This window comes from Sinocyclocheilus rhinocerous, unplaced genomic scaffold, assembly GCF_001515625.1.
Source record: "Sinocyclocheilus rhinocerous isolate Xijiao unplaced genomic scaffold, SAMN03320098_v1.1 scaffold3477, whole genome shotgun sequence".
In the NCBI taxonomy this organism is placed as follows: Eukaryota; Metazoa; Chordata; class Actinopteri; order Cypriniformes; family Cyprinidae; genus Sinocyclocheilus; species Sinocyclocheilus rhinocerous.
In genome coordinates, this window is record NW_015667279.1 from 111,053 (window position 1) to 133,200 (window position 22,148).

Here is a 22,148-nt window from a genome sequence, read left to right on the forward strand (position 1 = left end):
GTGTTTTCAGACTTTGAATTAGGCATTGCACATTAGGTGGCCTCTCCTTCTCTCGCTGCATTTGTTTATCTAGCTGTTCTGTAGTCAATGGGACATTGCCTACTCTTCTCCCTGTGTCCATTAGTGAGCATGTGATTAGCATTCCAGCAAAATTCCCTTAACGAGCCCTGGTCTGAGCACACAAACGTGCAGAACAAAACAACAAAACGCACGCACACATATATTCGACACATACACACAAACTGTATCTCAGATACACACAAGTTCAGTCTGTTCAGCAGCCAGTCAGGACAAAGGAATGGTCCGTTTCCTGACCCATAACACAGAGTTGAGTGAGCATGCATGCCCAGTGCAGGACCGCTGAGAGATGGCGAGATGATGATGATAAGAAAACTCACATCAGCCCCTAACACTCCTCCTCCAGTCTGACCAGCACAAGAGTAAATCACAATGTTTAAAAGCATTATTAACCTCCAAGGAGATGGGTTTTAGGTAGTAATGAAACTTAATTTTAAACAACAATTGCGTTGCCTCTTCCTACATACTGTAGGCAGCAGTCTTCTATAAGTGACTCTGCATAGGCAAATCTCTTAATGGTAAAGCATGTGCATCACACAAATAGTGCATATGAAATTCTGCTAATGCTCAGTTGATTCAGAGTAGTAACTGACCTTCATTAAATTCTTAGTTACAATGATGAAGACTCAAATGTTGCCATCTCCCCATAAGAAAATGTCTTGTTTCTACAACTATGAATATACTTGAGGTTGCTAAACTTACAATGTGACGTTATTATACTGTATATACAGTGCTGTGCAAAAGTCTTAAGGATATTTATTAGATGCTTCACAGCAACATTTGTTTAAAGACAGTTATTTATTATATAAATATAAATATATATTTTGTTTTGGTGTGCCTGTAGGATATATCAAGTGTTAGATTTCTAAACATTCCGTTTGCAAAGCTGCAAACACTCTCACCATCATCGGGGAATTTTGTATGGAGGTTGTTCCAAGCTTCTTTGAGAATTTGCCACAGTTCTTCTATGGATTTAGGCTGTCTCAACTGCTTCAGTCTCTTCATGTAATCCCAGACTGACTCAGTCATGGTGACATCAGATCTCTGTGTGGACTTTACCATCTGTTGAAGGACTCTTTTTTATATATAAAAACCTCGCTGGATTATTACAATATTTGCAAAATAGTGTTTGGAAACTCATACTTGATATCTAAGTAGCAGCAAAATGACTTAAATAAAGAAAAAGACATAAATAACCATCTTAAAAAGACTTTTGCACAGTCCTATATATATGCTTCCGTTCAAAGGTTTGGAGTCGTACATTTTTTAGAAGAATAAAAAAAAAAATTAATCAGCAAGGATGCATAAAAGTGATCAAAAGTGACAGTAAAGATTTTTACCTTGTTACATAAGATTTCTATTTCAAATAGAATTTTATATTCATCAAAAATACTGAAGAACAGTAGAATGTGGACAGACAGACAGACAGACAGACAGACAGATAGACAGATAGATAGATAGATAGACAGATAGAATAAAGTGATATTATGTAGTGCCATTTCCCCAAAGCTATTCTGTATTATTTCATCGCAGGGTAGGCCTTCTTCCCAGTGTTTGTGTTTGTTCTGCACTGCTGTTTTCTGCTTTGTCCACAGATGAGAAATGAACGACCTCTGAGCAGTAATCCAGTGGAGGAAGATTTTCCCTGTGGGCCCCGTCCCAGATAATCAAAGTTCTGCAAGACTGTCCAAGGTCTGTCTGATTCCCTCCTTGAGAACAGAAGATAAAATCCTGATAAGGAGCAATATGATTGGAGGAAGTTCTGCGAGCCAACCACAACACTAAGATCCACAGCTCAGCTCATGATTGAAGTGGATAAATGAGAAAATGTAATCAATATGATATGATATCATGCGAAGGCTGTGTTATCACATATACCAGAGTAATTGTATATACTGTATCACAATATATTCTGAAAGTGAACAAAAATGGTACTGTATATGTATTTTTAAAAAAATCATGCCTATTTTTTGGAGAACAGAAGTTTTTGAATTGAGAATTCAATTACTCTTCTTCCTCTATTTCTGTATCTCATACATTCAGTGCAGTTTCAGTCAAAAGTCATATAGTCAGCTGATACTCAGCCCTAGTGCACAAATTAAAAATATGTGGAGAAACAGCTGATTCCCAAGATTTATTCTTGTTTAATCACATAGTGGTTTTTCAAAGCTCCTCTGAAGGTCTGGGTACCATCGAGAGACTATCAAGAGCGATGACAGGTTTGCAGCTCACAGACAGCTATTCAGAGCCTCTCGCTGCATTCATCGCCAATAAATATTTACAATCCATTTATTTCATCACATACACACACACACACATGACAGAGTGTAAAATGGCCAGCTCAGTGAGCTGGAAGAGGAAACATGCAGGAGACCAGAACAATACCTCTTCCCAGCTGGTGCCACCACCAGATCCAAAATGAACGACCTCTGAGCAGTAATCCAGTGGAGGAAGATTTTCCCTGTGGGCCCCGTCCCAGATAATCAAAGTTCTGCAAGACTGTCCAAGGTCTGTCTGATTCCCTCCTTGAGAACAGAAGATAAAATCCTGATAAGGAGCAATATGATTGGAGGAAGTTCTGCGAGCCAACCACAACACTAAGATCCACAGCTCAGCTCATGATTGAAGTGGATAAATGAGAAAATGTAATCAATATGATATGATATCATGCGAAGGCTGTGTTATCACATATACCAGAGTTATTGTATATACTGTATCACAATATATTCTGAAAGTGAACAAAAATGGTACTGTATATGTATTTAAAAAAAAATCATGCCTATTTTTTGGAGAACAGAAGTTTTTGAATTGAGAATTCAATTACTCTTCTTCCTCTATTTCTGTATCTCATACATTCAGTGCAGTTTCAGTCAAAAGTCATATAGTCAGCTGATACTCAGCCCTAGTGCACAAATTAAAAATATGTGGAGAAACAGCTGATTCCCAAGATTTATTCTTGTTTAATCACATAGTGGTTTTTCAAAGCTCCTCTGAAGGTCTGGGTACCATCGAGAGACTATCAAGAGCGATGACAGGTTTGCAGCTCACAGACAGCTATTCAGAGCCTCTCGCTGCATTCATCGCCAATAAATATTTACAATCCATTTATTTCATCACATACACACACACACACATGACAGAGTGTAAAATGGCCAGCTCAGTGAGCTGGAAGAGGAAACATGCAGGAGACCAGAACAATACCTCTTCCCAGCTGGTGCCACCACCAGATCCATCAGTGTGTCAACGGCAAACACATGTATGTGAGTGAGTGTGTGTGTGTGTGTGTGTGTGTGTGTGTATGAGAGTCTTAGCACCTTCACTGACAAACACATCAGTCAGACGTAAAGCACATCCTCACACACCATCAATCTGCCATCAAACCAACATTAGAACACACACCGGTCAGTCAGCAAACACAGTTCAAAGCCCGTATTCAGCTGGTGAGAGCAACCGCTCGCAAAACAAGAAGAGAAAAGGACTGGTCAGCTGTACAAAACCTCTTCACAGGCATTTTTTCCACAGAAAATTTGAATAAATAAAATATAAAATAATAGACTCTGTGGTACAAACTCAGGCTCTGTATTTTGTGAAATGTAACTCATTAGTGATTCAAGGCGATGGTAATTAAAGGGATAGTTCACCCAAAAACAAACAATTCTGTCATTAATTACTCACCGTCATGTTGTTCCAAACCCGTAAGACCTTCATTCATTTTTGGAACACAAATTAATATATTTTTGATGAAATCAGAGAGCTTTCTGACCCTGCATAGACAGAAACACAAATACCACGTTCAAGGCCCAGAAAGGTAGTAAGGACATCGTTAAAATAGTCCATGTGACAACAGTGGTTCAACCATAATTTTATTAAGCTACGAAAATACATTTCTGTGCAAAGAAAACAAAAATAACAACTTTATTCAACAATTTCTTCTCTTCCCTGTCAGTCTTTGATGTGCATTCACCTTTCTGGATCTTGAATGTGTAGTTGCGTTGTCTATGCAGGGTCGGACAGCTCTCAGATTTCATTAAAAATATCTTAATTTGTGTTCTGAAGATGAATGAAGGTCTTACGGGTTTGGAACGACATGAGGGTGAGTAATTAATAACAGAATTTTAATTTTTGCGTGAACTCTCCCTTTAAATCCATCATAAAAAGATACAGAGGGAGGTATATATATATATGCTTTGAAAGAGTGTGGAATTTCATTTTCACTCAATGCCTCTTTCCTCTCTGAGGGCAATCCTATAAGACATCCTACCGTGCGCAAACAACACTGCTCTACTGGGCATCACATGTGAGCATACTGGCAGTGGCTGCTGTTTCTAATCAATTCCAACGTAATATCTTCTGTAGTGCGATCGTATAGATACAAATAATATCAGAATAGTCTGTGTCCTCATCCAGCAGCAATGAAACCAAATGCTGAAAAGGCATGATCATGTGTTATGAAGCTTTAAGGCAGCGTGGGAGAATAAACTAGGTGCTATAGACACACAGCCATCAAAAGTAAACAATAACCAAAAACAGTCTGGCACATGACAAGTGTATAGTTATGAAAAAAGGACTCAAGGAACCCTTCCTTTGCACTCAATGTTTTCTTAGCATGAGAATGTCTAGTTAAAAATAGCTAAAATGTTTAAAAATCCCTGCATTCACGTTGCTAGTTGTTTTTAAATGCAAGAATTCGAACTGTGTGTAACTCTGCTGTTCTCTCTATCTATCTCTGGACATCTACCAAGGCCTTAGTCGAGGCAAGCCTCTCTTTTTTTTCTACGCTCTGAGGAGGCTTTCAAAAATGCCCACAGCCCAATTACTATAAACATCTTTCTCTAAGTAAATATTTTCCAGATTATCCTCTTTTAACGTGTTGCCTGCTAGTACTAATGCTGCAGTTTTCATATTATCCTTTCCGACTATGACAGCTCCACAATTCATGTAATCTCTGGAAGGATACTATCATAGTAAGTAACAAGATGCTCTGCACTACTCAAATGCTAAAAATAAAAAAAAATGGGATTGTGCCTTGGGAAGCTGATATGTGACACAGGAAACTGTTCCATGACACAAAAGCTATCCTGAGCGCTGGGGTGAAGCCTGTGGCATTAGAGGCTCTTCTGGACGATGAAATGATCGAGTGCTGTGTATATTAGCAGCACAGTGGCTGTTGACATGACAGCAGTCTAGCCCAGACTCACTTTGGCTTCTGGGAGTTTTCAAGCCCAGAGCTCCTGGACACAGTCTGGAAAAGAAAAGAAGGAAATTGGGGGAGAGAGAGAAAGTGAGAAAGAGAGGAATGGAAGCCTGCATTCCAGTGTGGCGGTCCAAAAGTCTGCAAAATAGCTTTCCAAAATTCAGGCACAGAACCTGTACACAACATTACACTAACATTGCATAAACATTTAATGGATGCTGTTTTGCAGTAAAAATGTCAAAGAAATTATGCATAATAAAAACAACTGATGACTCAAAAGATTGTTTATCCACAGAAACGTGTGTGTAATACTGTGTGTGTAATAAAAAAAGTGTGTGTAATAAAAATGTAATACTGGAAAAACATTGGGAATCTTGGAACCTTTACAGGTGGTACAACCATCATATCAACAAAGCTTTGAGTCTCTTTCTCTCTCATGCAAACAGATCCCACAGCCTTTCTTTACTTCTCCTTATTCCATGTATTTCTTCTTCACAATCCCTCCTTTTCGCTTCACATTTCTCCTACTCGTTCCATCTCCTAATGTCTTTCTGTATTTCTCATCTCATCCTCTATCTTTTACTCTCCATTTCTATCTAATCCATTCTTTTCCTCTTCATCTTTCTCAACCCCATCCCCCTCTATTTTTTCTCATAAGCTGGGGAATGGTCTGTGAATGAGCAGTAAATTGCTTGCCCTCCCAGTTCAAACCCAATTCACATGGCAGTTGAGCAGATTACCTGCCCAGCCAACAGGGCAAAGGGGCACAGGACAAAAACAGAAGCTTTTCCTCAGACTCTGAACACAGTAGATTGGTTCATCAGTCCATCCCACATACATTAACATTCATCTCCTTAATGCAAATCAATCGGACCAACCCAAGTTCAAAAGGTTCGTTGTGCATAAATTTTGCTTTAAATGGGACCAATCATACAATACACTTTCCAGATTTTCTGGTCCAATCCAGAGCAGGCCTCCCTGAACACTAGGAGTCCCTCAGCCATGTAGCTAAATTCAGAGACCAGAAAAAATCCAGGTAGCCTTTCATGTCATGAAGAACAAGGCCTTCTTTTACCAGTCTGCAATTGGCCATATTGGTTACCTTCATTTGTTGCCAAGTCTAGCAATGATCAATGAGCTACAGGGATGAACGCAGGGCCTCCACCTGCTATGTAAATTAAAGACCTTGATAAATGCTGCCTCTATCTGAAACCCATCATTTACCTGCTTCACTGGGTAGCAAGATCTACTGGCCACCTGTACTGACACACATCTATGTATTCAACAGAGCATAAACATCCTACTTATCACCAAAGAGACCAATTCAATGAGCTTAGTCAATACAATCGCAGACCTAAAAGACCATAATTTGAAAAATGACCACTGCACCAAACATCTCCCTTACTGTGGAACTGAATTCTTCCTTTTGGACCCAAGCCAGTCTCACATCAGCACACATGAGCAACTCTAATAAAGATGCATTAGATGAAGTATAAAAGTTTGTAAGAACCTGTGAGAGAATAACTAGGCTGTGAGAATATGAATGTCCAGCAGGTATATCTATAAAAGCCAGCTGTGGTTCATTAATGGTAACTGATGAGTTTGCAGTGGATGGCTGGAAGCGTTCCGGAGATCATGCTGGGATTCTTATACAGCACTATGAGTGTGCTACAGGAAGTACAGCATTCCTATAGCACATAAACTTTGTAATAGCTACTCCCTCCTGAGACTAACATGCTAACACACACACACACACACACTCACACAAGGACCTTATAAAGGAAGAAAAACATCAGCACATATAAACAGCTCGTACATCAAGAAATGGATGCCTACAGAAGCCCATTTCCATCTCAGAGTAAAAAGCAAAGCAGATAATTGTCAGGTAAAAATTAAAATACGAAATAGAGTCATTTTGCGATTAAAAAACCCATCACATTGAGAAGAACATTTTACAATTACAATAAAGTCACAGTTAGAATTAAAGTCACAATTATCAGAAATAAAGAACAACTGTGAGATTAAGTCACAATGCAAAATAGTGTCATTTTGAGATATAAAGTCGCAATAATGAGAAACAAAATAACATTGTGAGATATAAATTGAAAAGTAAAAAAAATATAGAGATGCCCTGCAATGACGATAAAGTCACAATTTAAAAAAAAGTTTTTACAACATTATGACAATTAAGTCGCAATTATGAGACACAAATAACTGACATGTCACATTGCAAAATAAATGATTAAACTATGATAAAATAAATTAGAAAGAAACAAAAGAGAAACAAATTGCAGCTGTGAGATATGAAGTCACAATGCAAAATAAATTCACATTTTGACAAAGTCACAATAAGAAGAAACAAAACATTGCAATATATAATCTGACAATTAAGACATACAAAGATAATATGCAATATAGTCGCAAATACCTTTTATACTCTGAGACAGAAACAGATTTCCATAGATGCCGGATTGTTGATCATAAACATGGAAACATACATTGTCTTTTAAGTGAGAGAGTGAATATTCTAAGTATGCTGTGTGTTTGACAATGTGTGCGAGTTGTAATGGAACTAATCTCCAAACAGTGGCACAAAAGCAAGATCCCAGCTGTCGCTGGCCACTCTACGAAACCAGCAAAGTCCTACGAGTAATCGAAAGCCAATCTTCAAAATCAATTTTCTTTCACATCAAGCTTCTTTGTTGCCTACAAATGACTTTTTCTTTTACTGTAAAGCTGCCGTAATAATGTGCAACATCCCTTTATTATCCTTCTGCAAGTGCGGCTCACAGGCACTGGTCGCCCCTCTAGTGGAAAAATGGGAGATGCAACATTGGGTTAGCGCGTTCAGCAGCTGATGCAACTTTAATCCGCTGCACTGCATTGATAAGGAAGAGGGACAACGTTCTCCAGAAAGGTCACATTATAGCAGCTGTGTGAAATGGAGTCGCCCACTTCAAAACTGTCTCTCGTTTTGTCTCACTCTCCCCCATCAACTCCTCTCTCTCTCACCTTTCAGTCTCGTGCTCTCTCTCCCTAAATCCCCAATCACACCTCACAAGTTCCCATCAGCGAAAAGGTCAACAGGAGCAAGAACACATCCGCGACGACTTCCAATGAGACGCTTCCTCAAGGAGGACCACGGTAAGGCGATGGTGGAGGTCAAGTCAAATCAAAGAGGGCACCTCTAATCTATTCCAGCACCAGAGTGAAATAAATTACATTAATTATGCATTATGCTTGCTGTTTATCCGAGAGACCCTGATTATAATAGCTTCAAGAGTGTTAGCATACACCGTACATTTATTTGCATGCCACTAAATGACCCTGGATTGTCCCAGAGGTCGGATACTGAAGCCTGGAATGTAGTTAATACGTTGCGAAGTTGATTAATCTGCCTGATCCATCAATTATGAAATTGAGTTCCAGCATTCCAACACATACATCCCAAACACTGTTGCTTTAATTTAAGGAATGCAACATACAGTGCAGCATTAACCTTCATGTGGATTAGTGGGACTTCAACTAAAGATTACAGCCTCTTCATGCTGCTGCAGTGCGGCTTAGGCACATCAAATAAGAGGCGCACGTTCGCACGTCAGTGCCACACACTCACTCAAGCACACTCATTAGCATTAAGAGTTGCCATGTGCATATACAATATGATATTTCACGTACACACTCTTATGAACACACACAGCTGAGAGGATGTGACTGAGGTGCTCTACTACACTCACACGTCCTTAATGAGCATCCAGACAGAGAGGTTCATTAAAACACAGGCGGATGCTGATGATGTCATGCTCATGCCCTGTGGAGAGGTTCATAAGGACAGGAGCAGTGTTGTTATTATTAACTATTCAATGAACACATTTTAATAGCTTTAGTTTTAAAGCTGAAATTAAATATAAATACTAGATGAAAAATTTAGAAATGCTGGTGTGGCAGCCAACTGAAATAATAAAGATAAACAGAAACATTAAAACCCTAATAAAAATGACAAAAGCACATTACACAATTACTAAAATCTATAAAAAATCTAAATAAAATCTAATTCTAAATATTAATAAATACTATAACAGTATATGAATAGTACTAAAAAAATAACAGTGGACAGGACAAATAACAACTCACTAATTCTTCTCAACAGTTAGGAAAGAGCATGTCAAACATTGTGAAGGAGATGGTGGGCCCAGAATAAACAAATTGATTGTCTTCTATCTGTAGTCCACATACAGCATCTTCTGTAATCTTCTCCTTGTCTTTATCTTCCTGCTCTACCTCAACATTTTAATTTTTCTCTCTTTGTGCTTACTATTAGCCTATCTTTTGCCTCTTATGGTGTCTTTCCTCTTCTTCGCTCTGTGTCCTTCACTGCAACCCTGCTCTTGTGTTGTCATTATGTCTTTCTCTTTTCAACTTTCATATGATTTTCTGGTTCTCTAGAGGCCGTTACACTTGACTCTTCCAGTTCTAGTCTCATTTGTGTCTCTTTTTCATCCATCCCCCTCTCTCCTGGCTCCTGCTCTTCATCTGACCCTTTCACTTCATCACTAGTCACTGCCAAGCTACTCTGCAATTCAGAGGGTGATCAATCTGCAGATTGCCTGGATCTAGCTAAGCTTATCTGGACTGGGCTGGGCACATCTGAGTTAAACTGGATTGGCCTTAGCTAAAACTGGACTTTACTGGGCTGGGCTTAGCTGAAATAAACTGGACCTGTTTAGCTAAAATGCTGAAATAAACGACTGGGTTGGGTTTAGCTGAGTACAACTGGAATGGTCTCAGATTTTCTAGACTGAAAACTAGCACACTACACTGGACCTAACAGACTTTAGCAAAACTAGAGTTGACTGGGTCAGTCTTAGCTGAGATAAACTGGACTGGCCTTAGCTAATCTGGACTGAACTGAGCAGACTATACTGGACCTGACTGAGTATAGCAAAACTAGAGTGGACTGGGTCAGTCTTAGTTGAGATAAACTGAATTGGCCTTAGCTAATCTGGCCACGCTAAACTGGACCTGACTGGGTTTAGCTAAACTTGACAAGACTTGACAGGTCTTATCTGAGTACTGCTGGACTGGCCTTAGCTAATCTAGACTGATTTGAACATGCTAAACTGGACCTGACTGGGTTGGTCTTAGATGAGATCAACTGGGCTGGCCTTAGATACTCTAGGGATGGCTCGATACCACTTTTTCAGAACCGATACCGATCCGATGCCAAAAATTCTGAGTATCTGCCGATACCGATATCGATCCGATACCAAAATCCTTTACCTTTTAGTGAAAAAAAATACATTATTTAGTGGGTAACAAATAAAAGTGAATATGTGTAGGGCTAAATCTGGTAGGCCATTGCTCTTTGTATTGTTGTAAAATACATTCATGAAAAACAAGTAATATATTTATATGGTATCGGTATCGCTCCGATACTGGCATTTTCTGTTGGATCGGGGTATCGGTCAGACGAGACCGATCCAAATCCGATATAGTGCGTATACTTGTCTTGTGATCTAACCAGATAATCCTGTAGAAGGCTACACGATTTAGAAACAGCACGAAACTTCAGCAAGATAAATTCCTTTTATGCAAAACCATTTATCTTTATTTACAGATCAAGTATAACATTAGGAACATTTAATCATCTTGGAGAGAGTTTCATCGTCTTGACTGTCATAACCGAACGTGACACACAGTTTGAATGCTGAATGGAGGATGACAGACAGCCGCTGCGGAGAGAAGAGTTTACGTGAACTTGACTTAAATATTAATTTGTACCTCACATTAAACTATGGAAAAGCTTCAGAACAATAGTATATATAGTGCACGAAAACTTTATGGTGCTTTATAATGTTTTTGTGGCTTTCGTGGGGCTTAATAATAACACAGAATAGTATACTATACGCACTATATCGGATTTGGATCGGTCTCGTCTGACCGATACCCCGATCCAGCAGAAAATGCCAGTATCGGAGCGATACCGATACTGAATATCGGATCGGCGCACCCCTTGGAAAAGCTTCAGAACAATAGTATATATAGTGCACGAAAACTTTATGGTGCTTTATAATGTTTTTGTGTCTTTCGTGGGGTTTAATAATAACACAGAAGAGTATACGCACAATATCGGATTTGGATCGGTCTCGTCTGACCGATACCCCGATCCAGCAGAAAATGCCAGTATCGGAGCGATACCGATACTGACTATTGGATCGACGCACCCCTAAGATACTCTACACTGAACCTGGCATGATAAATTTGACATAGCTGGGTTTAGCTAAACTGGACTGATCTAGGCTCGGTTTTGTTGAGTACAACTGGATTGGCTTTAGCGAATCTGGACTGAACTAGGCACAATAAACCGGACCTAACTAGGTTTTGCTAAACTGGACTGGGTTTAGCTGTATACAGCTGGACAAGCCTTTGCCAATATGGACTGAACTGGGCAAACTAAACTGGACTGGATTAGACTGGGTTTAGCGGAGTACAGCTGGATTGGCTTCAGCTAATCTGGTCTGAGTTTATCCAAGTTTAAATGACTGGGTGTAGCTAAACCGGACTGGACTGAGCTGGACTTAGCTGAGATAAACTGGACTAGGCATACTAAACTGGACTACACTGGAAATAGCAAGACTAGACTGGGCTAGGCTGAGTTCATGTGGATTGGTTTTAGCTGAATTGGTCTAGTCTTAACAGATGTCTCTGTCAGGTTCACTTGTAGATCCAGTTCCCTCCCCCATCCAATCATGCACATACAGACTAATCTCAGACAGCCCGGTGTGATTGATGGCGCTCCATTAATATGACCACAGCGCACATCAGCCAGCAGATTTACGATGGTGGCGACGGGACGATTTGGCACAGGCAGTGGCAAAAACAGACACAGGCACACAACTACACTCACTCGTTTTTCTATCTCCCTTTCACTCTCACAGCTGCACTATAATGAGGATCCACATCAGGACCCAGCGTCCACCTAGCTGCAAACAAATATGCGCAACACCATCTCTCTCTTTGTCTACCAACACAATCACTCAACACAAAACATGAACACGAGGGCATGCAAATTTTGCACATACACACCCAACATAATCTCCATCCACAGACGTGCACATACACCCATATTCCCTCTATCCTCCCCCTTCTAATGCTGACGAAAGAGATTTACAGGGCAGTGGAACAAAAGAGCGGGTTACACTGAGTTCAAATCATCATATGGTGAAAAAGCCCTGCGTTTCATTAGCGACTCAGCATAGCCAAGCCACGTTGACACACACATATGACTTAAACAGCAGCATAAACAGAACTCTAGAGAGGGCCGTACATTCATAAGAGTCAGTCCTGCCAGTATGAAACACAGAAAACAAGATGCTACACTTTAAACACCCTGGGGTCAAGAGGAGGGGGTGTTGTGACTTGTTTAGAGGAGACGTGTTTATCGTGACTCTTTTAGATCCCGTGATATAGGCTTAGATCTCTGCCACAATTCTGCATGCGAAAGATCATATTTTGAGCGCACAAAAGTGCATTTTGCACGCGCGCGATCTGAATTTTGTGGAGAAAACGTTCGTTTCACAAAAAAAGTATTTCGAGAGTATTTCGGAAATCAATTTTGCATTTAAAATAAGTTTTTGGATGTGTGCAGACGAACTCAGTTCGCGCGCGCTCAAAATATGATCTTTCGCGTGCAGAATTGCGGCAGAGATGTAATCCCATACCGTGAGGACTGGCATGTGTCCTCCCAACCAGCTGAGAGCGGTCGTCTGCAGGACAGTCAACGCCAGGGTGAGTAAAACGACACCGGCTTTTGAAATCATAAGGGGCCTACTTGGATTTCACACTGAGTATGTCCCCCACTGCTGCAAATATAACTGCAAAAAAGCTTTGCAACACAAAAGCAAGCATGCACGCACACATACAGACTGTTAAAAGCAAGGAAACTAAAATTAAAAGCAAAAAGAAGCCTTTAGAACCTTTAGAGTGACAAAAGATGAGGGACAGAGAAAAACAGATGAATAAGAAAAAAGGGTAAAAAGCATTTGGTGAGTATAAAGAGGCTGGAAGTATGTGAAGCTATATTCAGACAAAGAAAACCAGTCAGAGAGTATATTTTCATAGTGATCTGTTTGTTTGCCAGTCTGAAGACTTGCACACTGTCACTGCACACAAAACCACAAATTCCATACACTGTATTCTTTTCCTACACTATATCAGACAGACATGTACACTTGCTTTACTCCATTATCTGAATATATACAGTATTTGTGTAAATAAACATAGACACAAGCCATTCAAAACTGAATAGAGAATGACTTTTTAAATTTCAATGATATTTCTGAATTTTAATTGAAATTGAACTGAGGTAGCAAATCCAATGAAAAATGCAATTCAAACTGAAATGTACGGAAGTACACTGAAAGTTATTCGTTTTAAAAATTCAAAGAAATTCATATTACCATAATTTTAACTAGAGAAGTAAATGTAAACCAATAATGCCTTAAAGGGATAGTTCACCCAAAAATGAAAATTTGATGTTTATCTGCTTACCCCCAGGGCATCCAAGATGTAGGTGACTGTGTTTCTTCAGTAGAACACAAACCAAGATTTTGAACTCAAACCGTTGCAGTCTGTCAGTCCTATAATGTAAGTGGATGGGAATCACGGCTAGCTAGTGAAACGTTGCACACGCAAAAGAGAAAGTCTGCACACATTCAAACACTTATTTTAAATGCAAAATTGATTTTCGTGCGCTCTAAATACTTTCTTCTTTGCGAGACAAACATTTTCTCCACAGAACTCAGTTCGCGCGCGCTCAAAATATGATCTTTCGCGTGCAGAATTGCGGCAGAGATGTAATCCCATACCGTGAGGACTGGCATGTGTCCTCCCAACCAGCTGAGAGCGGTCGTCTGCAGGACAGTCAACGCCAGGGTGAGTAAAACGACACCGGCTTTTGAAATCATAAGGGGCCTACTTGGATTTCACACTGAGTATGTCCCCCACTGCTGCAAATATAACTGCAAAAAAGCTTTGCAACACAAAAGCAAGCATGCACGCACACATACAGACTGTTAAAAGCAAGGAAACTAAAATTAAAAGCAAAAAGAAGCCTTTAGAACCTTTAGAGTGACAAAAGATGAGGGACAGAGAAAAACAGATGAATAAGAAAAAAGGGTAAAAAGCATTTGGTGAGTATAAAGAGGCTGGAAGTATGTGAAGCTATATTCAGACAAAGAAAACCAGTCAGAGAGTATATTTTCATAGTGATCTGTTTGTTTGCCAGTCTGAAGACTTGCACACTGTCACTGCACACAAAACCACAAATTCCATACACTGTATTCTTTTCCTACACTATATCAGACAGACATGTACACTTGCTTTACTCCATTATCTGAATATATACAGTATTTGTGTAAATAAACATAGACACAAGCCATTCAAAACTGAATAGAGAATGACTTTTTAAATTTCAATGATATTTCTGAATTTTAATTGAAATTGAACTGAGGTAGCAAATCCAATGAAAAATGCAATTCAAACTGAAATGTACGGAAGTACACTGAAAGTTATTCGTTTTAAAAATTCAAAGAAATTCATATTACCATAATTTTAACTAGAGAAGTAAATGTAAACCAATAATGCCTTAAAGGGATAGTTCACCCAAAAATGAAAATTTGATGTTTATCTGCTTACCCCCAGGGCATCCAAGATGTAGGTGACTTTGTTTCTTCAGTAGAACACAAACCAAGATTTTGAACTCAAACCGTTGCAGTCTGTCAGTCCTATAATGTAAGTGGATGGGAATCACGGCTAAAACATATAATAAAACAAAAAAAAAACATACACAAACAAAACCAAATTAAACCCTGCGGCTCGTGACGATACATTGATGTGTAAAGACAAAAAACGATCGGTCTGTGCAAGAAACTGAACAGTATTTATATCGTTTTTTTTACCTCTGATTCAGGCAATGTCCGAACTGTTAGAACTCTCCTGAGCGCGTTCTCAGCAGAAGGCTGCATATGCCATATATCCATTTCAAAAGTACAAATTTACACATAACTGTATGTGAGATATTGACTGAACGAGACTGGATAGGATTCACAGTTACACTTTGCTAGTGGTCTGACAAAAAAAACAAACAAACAAAAAAACCTTAACAATGTCATTGTGATATAGAAAAAAAATATGGGCACAAAGGCAAAGATACAAAATTAGAAAGGCAAACACAGGAAACACCCCTTAGGTAGAACTTTGCTTTTGCATGCAGCACTGTATGAGGAACTGCAGTGCAGTCTGTCTACACCTCCTGACGGTCCACAGATTCTCATCTACATCACAACGAATATCTCCCCTTGCAATGCGATGTGGAACTGGAGTCAAGTGAACCATCTCACAACTTCATATATGTGGATGAGGCTGGCTTCAACCTGACCAAAAGCAGAAGGCGTGGTTTGGAATGTCATCGGCTACAGAGCTACTGTTGATTTACCAGGCCAAGGGGGAGGAAATATCCATTGTCAGAATTTGTAACTCTTGTGTTGTCCTCTGTCTATATATGCGTTCCAATTGAAGGTTTCATGAGATGCACCTTTGAGCTATTTCAGAGAACTGGTTTATCATTAGCTGATCTACATTCTCTTCATTAGTGAAAGTCAAGATTCACCTGCACAATTCATGGCAAATTTACAAAATGTCTAATAGAAATGTGTAGAAAATATGCTTGACAGTGTATGACACCTAGATCAACCATTTTGGATTTAATGACTTATACGATGAACTAATGACCAGATGTTTTGGGGGGTAAGACTGTTGCACAGAGAACTATATAATACATTTTGAGCAACATGACATTAGCAACTGATAATGTAGGAAACCGCAAACTAATGTACATGATCAATTGCATGAATGTACGAAAGCAATCGCAACTTGTTCAAAAGAATGAGAAACTGCTTTTATGATGTGCACAATTGACTAGATGATGTGGAGGTTGAACAAGCAGTTTTGAGAATTTAATTTCTGATCTGAGAAATGCACCAAAGCGACTGAGAAAAACTGTAAACAAACAAATAAATATAACAAACAAAAAATGAATAACAGAAAAAGAAAGAATGACAGAAAACAAAACAAAACGACAAGAGTGCTAGAGAGAACAACATAAAGACAGAACGACAGAATGAATGATAGAATGAAAGAACATTAGGATGACAGATAGAAAGACAGAATGACAGAACAAATGATAGAGCAACCGAACAATAGATAGGAAGAACGATAGATAGAATGATAGAACGATGATGGATAAACAGATAGACAGACAGATAGATAGATAAATTTGATTCAAGTCAATTCATAGATAGACTTGTAAATATAAATGTAAATATTTTCAATATATATACTGTACGTGTGTGTATTTATATATACATAATAAATAAACACAGTACACATACATATATGTAAATATAAATATATTATGTAAACAAATACTTTTATTTTGGGTGTAATTTATCACGATTAAATCATTTGACAGCACTAATAGAACGAGATAGAACGACAGACAGATAGATAGATAGATAGAACGATAGAACGATAGAACGACAGACAGATAGATAGATAGAAATTTTCATGCTTTACATACAACTCTCCATACTACAGACAACATCCTGCTGAAAACACACACACACACAGCCTATAACACAACACAATTTTCCCTTCATTTGTATTCTTATGCAAAAAAATGTGTGCAATGTACCAAGACATAAACGAGAATGAAGAATATTCACACATATACACATATACTGCATACTAATGTGAATGGTATTTAAATCAGATGAATATGAAGAGCTGTTTGTCAAAAGACTCCTGAGGTGACATAAACGTTAATATTTACATTCATATTCATCATATATACACCTGCAGCTGCTTCTAGCATTCCTATTTTTCTCTTGAGCTGACAAGCAATAAACTAATGAGCGTGTCAGCTGGTCTCTGGATTAAGATGCGTCCGGTGTAAGAGTGTGTGTATTTGAGCAAAAAATGGCCATCCTTAATCACTAAAAACGGATAAAGATGCCTGCCGGGAGAAGCAAAGCAGGGGCCGCTGATGTGTGACTGCATGAAGGAAAGAATGTCTATGAGATGAGACACTTACTATGCAAGGACAAGCATGAATAATGTGATTTCAGAGAGGAATTCATAGACGTATTCACAAGCGCGTGTCACAATTCGTCTTTGGAGTCGTGCTTGATCATGCATGGCATGTGTAGCATTATACGCTGTTTACTATGAGTTACGCTGCCAATGAAACTCATATGTGGAAGGCTGGTGGCCTCTAGTTGCCAGGGCAACGCATCCAAATAGCAAAAGGTCTTTATTGGTTGATTGAAATGCGACAGCTCACCTAAGCCAACATTATTAATATGTATGTGGAGTATCATCTATGACAAGCACCAAATGTCAAGTGTCTGAGGGTGATCTAGCAAGCTCGTTCCCTGCTGGCGTCGCATTTAACCTCTCGCGGCAAAACTCCGAGGGACGGTGGGGGGGAATAAGTGCACGCTCTCTGGGAGCCGTCCAGGGGACGGGATAAAGATCTGAAGCCGAGGCAAATGACGTTAACAGCCAAACATTAATACCCATCAATATGTATGAAGATGTGTAGAACTCAAACTTATGAATTTATGTATTAAAGGAAGTATGCGTGTATCCATACACGCTTGCAGAATTCAAGTGAAAATGTATGGAGATATGCATGTCTGGACACATGTTGGCAAAGCATCAGTGGAGCAGTTGTTAACCAAAACTAAAACTGAAACTGTTATCAGGGGTTAAAGCAAAAAAAAAAATCCCGAGCCTGAACTTTTTTCCGGGGGCGGGGCAGCACACGCAAAGCATGCAATGATTGTGGCAACTTTAACATTTGAAAGGATACTATGGCAAAGTTATTGCTTTCTTTATTCAAACTGATTTTCTTTTTCATGAATATATGGTTGACCTGAAGAATGAAAGCTGTATCATATACTTGGAAAATTATGAGCTATATCACCGCTTATCGACACTAGGGGTGTGACAATGCACTTAGCTCACAAGAGGAGACAAAATACAGATATTTGGTTCACTAGAACGTGACAATATTTTAATACTATTGTTACAAAATTTTCAATTACAAAATATTTGTCTTTTAATTACAAAAAGTAAAACAATGCAGTTGTATTTAGAAATATTTTAACTAATCTAGGGCTGTAACTAATGATTATTTTGGTAATTTTTATTTTTGAAATCGCGATGTACAATACATGGCATATTTAGAAACAGGTTGATGTATTCTCCCATGTTGGCAAAGGTTTATAAATGATTTACGTTTACAAATCTTGTGAGATAATGCAGTTTTTCCAGATGAACGTTAAGCAATTCAAATTCACAGTATATGCAGAGAAAGAGTTTAGCTCCTTTCACACGTACAGTCTTTACTGGTAAATTACCGGTAAGTTACCATTAATAGATCATGTGTGAACAGGACCTTTTAAAAAATCCCGGTAAATATGTTCTGGCAATCATATCATTCTTATGGAGATCTGATAATTAGCTTTTCTATGTAAATATGCGCTAGATGGACATCTTTGACCATTGCGCCACGCAGCTTTTTGTCGCGCTTCTCCATTCATCAGGGCTGCGACTCGGCAATTGGATACTATTATGCGCTTCTCGTGTTTATAAGAGCCAAACATTCTGATTGGCTAGTAATGTTAGTTTGGTTGAGAGTGAAAGCTGCTCCTTTCATACCATTGGTAGGCGAACTCATGGACTCGAAAGTGATATCAATCAACAATATTTTTTTGTAAATGTAGGATTATTTTTTTGCGCAGCCAAACGCTGCACTCCGGAGAACTTTAAGCCCTGTGTTATAAATCATATTTGTGAACTGAAATACATCTAAAATAAAATAAAATATAAATATTAGATGAAAAAAAAATTTATGTTAACATTATGTTAAATGTTAAGCACATAACATAATGACCTAAACTTAGCTAAAATTAAAACAGAAACTGAAAATATGAAATAAAAGAAAGAAAAACTAAAATAGTATTTAACACCAACATAACAGTGGTTCTACATTGATTAGGCTAAGGCTTTTTGACTATAAAAATATGACAGCATAAATAATATGGCTAGACAACAAAATCAAGTAATTTTTTTAGCCAATTTTTTTAAAGTCTGAACTGATGTGATAAAATTAAAATGCTGAATACTTTGAAATAATTGCAAGCAAACAAACACTTTTTTTTAAAGTTTATAACTTAAGTTTAAGCCAAAATGTATTAATTTTTTTATTAATTTTGCATAATGGTATAATAAATGTTTTAAACAAAAAATACTTCAACTATCCACAGATCAGTTTTTGGTGATTATTATGTATGTTAAATATTTAAAGGGGTCATATGATGCGATTTCAAGTTTTCCTTTCTGCATAGTTGGAGGAAATATTAAGATATTCTATGCAAGCAAAATGGACTATTAACTGAAATATGCCCAAACTGCCCAAAATTGAACGGAGAATCCAGTTCAAACAAGTTCGGATTAAAACCTAGACCTAATAAATAAACCAATGTGGGTTGCAATCCTGAGAGTCCTGCAGGTTTCCTACTGATGCAAACAGGCTGCAAACACTAGATTAAAGTGCTTTAGCCATTACACTTGTTTGTTTTTCACTTCTCAGTGACATCTGTTGGTCTCAGGTAAATGGAATCACACCGGTTGCATGGAAAACGAGGCACAAGACAAGCAAACCATATTCTCGTCTTTGTGGTAGAACAGCTGCTGCGATCAAGCTCGAACACCTCGGCCAAAAACAGCAATCTGGCTTCTGTTTGTTGAAAATGGCGTGGGACATCGGTACTCAAGCGATGCTGAATCTGAACATACACTATTCTTTTTCACTGGCACTGAGCATTATCTTTAAGAGTTAAACTGAACAAGGTGCAGACCACTGGGGTGGCCTTCCAAGACCATTTCCTCACTTGGATGCAAAGAGCAGAAGTGATTTTATTATTTATTCATAACATCATCAAGATGCCAGTTCTCCTAAAAACAGCAGTGGGAAAATATATAGGTAAACTGCCAAGACATGCAAATTAACCTCATTCCTCCCACAGGGATCCGCAATGAGTTTTGCAGAGCTGCGCATCCTCCACAGCCCTGTATTAGTAATCCACTGACTTCTTTCACTTAACTTCATCCAGAGAGGAGGGCAAACATTAAACCGTGTTGCAGTATGTCGAAATGAGATGCCAAAAGCAGCAGGGAGGCAGAACACAGGTCTCACTGGTTGAGACTCGATGGAGAGCTCTGAACTGAGACTCTTTTGGAAGAAACAGTTCCATGGTGCAAGAACAGATTTTGCCTCAGGGTCAACCATGCTTACTTGTGAATATACACAGTATTAGTAATATTTATTAATTCTTGATATATCAAGTTGATATATTTACAGTAGGAAATTTACAAAATATCTTAATGGAACATGATCTTTACTTAATATCCTATTGATTTTTGGCATTAACCCCCCCAACCGACAATTTTGACCCATACAATGTATTTTTGGATATTGCTACAAATATACCAGTGCTACTTACCATACAAACCATACATCAATGAAAGCTTATTTATTCAGCTTTCAGATGATGTATAAATCTCAATTTCGAAAAACTGAACCTTATGACTGGTTTTGTGGTCCAGGGTCACATATGGGTCAATCATAAAGCAATGTAACATAATAAAAAAAAAACGTAACGCTATTTAAAAAAACTGGGGGGAAATGTGTTTTATGTAATTCTTGACAATGTAATAAATCCTGTGGGTTTTTTTTTTTTTTTTTGGAAACTAAACTAAAATACCTAAAGCAAAAGAAACGTGAAATATTTAGTATGGAAACCCGTCATGAGGAAATTCTGCATCCTTTTATTTTTTGTGTTGTCCGAGGTTGTGTCAAAACCTTGTGAGCTGCCTATTGAACGTATTTTTGGCCATCACTGGCACGCGCACCATTTCGGACATCCACCCAAAAATGCTGTCTAGCTAGACAGCTCACTAGGTTTTGACACACAGCTCGTGTATTGTCTTGAGCGAACTACAAAAATTATGTTCCACTACCGTCCTGAACAGCTGCTTTATAGCAAATGACCACAGTGTGCATCACCACAGCAATACCGAGAGCAAACTGCCTATTCTTTCAGACCAACATCTGGGCGTTCAGTACAACGCATGCAAGTTCCTATCAAGCAGTTCAGTAACTTTTCCATATCGCGATGAATCAGATCAGAGGTTAAATTGAAGAACTTACCGGTACAGACGACATCTCCTTCTTTCAATCCACTACAAAGCTGATGCTGATTTTAACGGACCAGTTTCTTCCGCTCTCACGGTTTTTCAGCAGAAAACATCAATTTGTGTTGTTAGGCTTCTCTCGGAGTCCTTCTATTCCATGTTGTCTGAAGTAAGGGTGCAATCCGCGCCTCGATGGGGTGAGAAGTTTGATGTGAATGTTTCAGATGTGTCTCCGCTCCACCTCGCACAGGCAGCTCTGCGCAGTTTCAGCCCTCCTCTCCAGAGAGCTGCAGCTGGGCTACTAATAAAACGGCTGTTTGAATTAAAACGCCTCTCTTCTTTACTCGTTTTTTTCCCTACAGTAAGGAATGACCTGGCTTGTGTTTATCTGTATTGCGGTGGCGTACACTGACACTTCATAGCAACGCGAATCTTTCAATCCACTACAAAGCTGATGCTGATTTTAACGGACCAGTTTCTTCCGCTCTCACGGTTTTTCAGCAGAAAACATCAATTTGTGTTGTTAGGCTTCTCTCGGAGTCCTTCTATTCCATGT

The 22,148-nt window shown here is 38.7% G+C and overlaps 1 pseudogene; it reads right to left on the minus strand.

Annotated features, from left to right (window-relative positions):
• Nucleotides 1-21,918, minus strand: part of LOC107733568 (breast cancer anti-estrogen resistance protein 1-like) — a 105,560-nt pseudogene extending 83,642 nt beyond the window's left edge.
• Between the last annotated feature and the right edge of the window lie 230 nt (nucleotides 21,919-22,148).